The sequence below is a fragment of the Etheostoma spectabile genome, chromosome 22 (assembly GCF_008692095.1).
Source record: "Etheostoma spectabile isolate EspeVRDwgs_2016 chromosome 22, UIUC_Espe_1.0, whole genome shotgun sequence".
Taxonomy (NCBI): domain Eukaryota; kingdom Metazoa; phylum Chordata; class Actinopteri; order Perciformes; family Percidae; genus Etheostoma; species Etheostoma spectabile.
In genome coordinates, this window is record NC_045754.1 from 20,080,055 (window position 1) to 20,082,912 (window position 2,858).

The 2,858-nt window shown below is 42.3% G+C and overlaps 1 protein-coding gene and 1 long non-coding RNA gene across 2 annotated transcripts in view; one reads left to right on the forward strand and one right to left on the reverse strand.

Annotated features, from left to right (window-relative positions):
* Positions 1–2,858, reverse strand: part of adarb2 (adenosine deaminase RNA specific B2 (inactive)) — a 292,008-nt gene that overhangs the window by 40,797 nt on the left and 248,353 nt on the right. The window lies entirely within an intron of this gene.
* The window catches only part of LOC116672322 (uncharacterized), a 7,198-nt gene continuing 4,577 nt past the window's right edge, over positions 238–2,858 (forward strand). Inside the window, exons 1-2 of the long non-coding RNA XR_004327527.1 lie at positions 238–327; positions 2,355–2,361. This is a non-coding gene — a long non-coding RNA (uncharacterized LOC116672322). The remainder of the gene's footprint in view (positions 328–2,354; positions 2,362–2,858) is intronic.

The following is a 2,858-nucleotide window of genomic DNA, read 5'->3' on the forward strand; positions in this document are numbered from 1 at the left end:
ACCCAGACTTCAAAATAAAACAGGAAACAGACAAGACAAAAAATACCTACAAAAAAACGCAGGACAGGACAGAACCAGGCTAAGAAATAAACACAGGAAAACAGACTGCAACTATAAAACAAGACAAAAACACCAAACCATAACAATGAGTGGGGTAATTTACGAGGTAAACAGTCGGTTCCATTAGCGACTGCGCTAAGCTAATCAGCTGCTAACGCTGAATCGCCCACCCAGGTAAAAAAAGCTTCTTGACGGTTGTTTGGCTCGAGGTCGTGGGACAAAGGACCCTAGGGTGAAATCACTCGGAACCATCGCTTTAAGAAAGAAGTCCAAGAACACACTGACATTTACAAAGGGAGAAAACAGACTTCTGGCTTAGATTGCTAAAATCAACAACAAGAAACCAACAGTAAGGTGGCGTAAGGTGAAAAACTATTATTTCTCTGTATTGTATTTATGTATATGGGATAAAGACTAATTTTGGAAGAGGAAGTAATACGATAAATCACATGTGGAACTCCAAACACATGTTGGCTTCAGAAATCGTACATACATAGCCAGTAGAAGACATCTTTTGTCTGTCCTGTATTTCTGTATGCGGACGAGACGTCCTAATTTGGCTTTTAACACCAGGTAGAGTGATGATTTTATGTGTATACCTTTACCACATGCCGGCAGTGCATTTTATTGTTTTTATTTTATTATACCTTATTATATTTGTGCTTTTATTGTGTTATCTATTTATTCTGTATTATCATTTTGTGCAGCACTTTGGAAACCTTGTGTTTGTTAAAATCGTGCTATATAAATAAAGTGGATTGGATTGGACTTATGTATTTTAGAAAATAGAGCTACAGTTGCCTAAGGACTTTACCAGGTTTAAGTATGAAATATTAGATAAGGATTTTAACATCAATGAGCTCATGGCTCATAATGCTTTCACATTATACACATTTGCACATTTTAACACTTATAGACATTTCCAACTTGGCCTAAGAACAAAGTAAATACGCAATTGGGATAATCGTGAAAAAAATGTCCGAACAACACTTTGTATAACACATTTTCACATCATGGCAAGTCCTTTAGAGCAAAGTAACAAACAATAGAAGTAAAAAATATAAGAAAAATAAAGCCATTACAATAAAACCATTAACAGCAATGGGTGGATGGAAAGATAGTGTGAAGATGGTCATGTGTGTAACTAGATCAGACAAGGTGGACGATTCCATTTGCTCACACGGGGACACGGAAAGGAGGAAAAGACGGTATAAAGGTCATTCTGTCAGATAACTTTGGGTTGGTTCTCTGTGTAGCATGAGTGAGCGTCTCTTCAGAAGCTCCTATCACACCACACCAGCCAGGATTAGCTAGCTCCAAGTAGTGAGGGAGGAAACAGTCCCTCTACCTATGAACAGGGCTGGCACCACACCTTCTCATTTGCATTCCTGACTCGTATTTTAGTATGCCGAGACATCATGTATTTTAGAAAATAGAGTTCCAGTTGCCACAAGGACTTTTTCAGGCTAAAAAATGTAATCTTGGATAAGGGACGCTTTTGCCAAGTCTAAAGCCAGTAATGGAGGAAGGACACTTTTCTCCATATCTACTCTGAAACCCAAGTTCAACAGATGATCTGTGTGATTTAATGGTTGCTTTAAGAGTGCTGCAATGAGCCAATCACTGACATATGTGGCCACAAGGATCTATAGCTAGGTGAGGGGCCTTTCTCCTGCCTCCTGCCTCCTGCCTCAGGACATGTTCCTAATACCTTTGGAGGACTAGATGCATCCCTGATGTGTCCTCTGTGGGTGGTACACTGCAATGCAGGTATAAGCATTTGTACATCAAATGTAGTGAGCCAATCACAAGAACCAGACTGCTTCTTCTAACTAAACGGAAGAGGAAGCCTCTGGGAGCCTTCCTACAGGAAAAATATTTTTCCTTTTTATACAACAGATCCATGGGAATCGGTGCCCTAAAAGGGGCATTAGGGCCGTCTGTCAAAGGTCTAGCATTGAACCACAGGAGTGATGGCATCCACATTTTCACAAAACTCATCATGCCTTTTTTTTCTACTGTTTTGCATCCTTGTGACGGCCGCCCCCCAGACTACGATACCCATCATATAGGACAATATTTAGTCTCAGATATTGGTGTAATATCCATATGGGGTGGCAGTAGCTCTGTCTGTAGGGAGTTAGGTTGGGAACCGGAGGGGTGCGAGTTCAAGTCCACATACGGACCAAGGTATGACGGACTGGACACACTTCCCGGCCAATGCCAAGGTCCTCTTGAAAACTGCTGGGGGTGCATTTGCATGGGCGGCCCTCCCTCTGACATATCTTCGTTAGTGAATAGGTACTGAGCATGTGTGTGTAGTTCAGGCCTGTGTGTAATAACAACAGATTGTAATTTCCCCTTGTGGGACTATTATTATTGTATATTGCCCAGGCCTAGCAGTTACCTATCTGGAAATAGCAAAAATACCAGTCTAGATCGAGGTTTGTGAATCAGCACTGGTGTCTTGTCAGCCAGATTTATAGGGGAATGGTCTTTCCCCTCCCTGACACTTAGGCCTTGGTTTCACCCAAGTCTGTTTGGACAGCATGACAGAAACTTCTAAAGAGGTCACTGTAGCGGTATTCTCAACGTGAGACATGAAGCAAATGCTTTGAGAGAGATCACAGAGCACAAAGTTATCCTGTCTCGTGTTGGTTTTCCTTTGAGAAAAAGACGCTTTTCTCAGTGAGGATTCAGGCCAGTGCAGGGCCACGTGAGAGCCCGGCTGACTGACTGACAGATAGACAGAGGTGGTGCAGAGGGGAGTGGGGGTGGGGGGGAGGCTGGATCAGCAC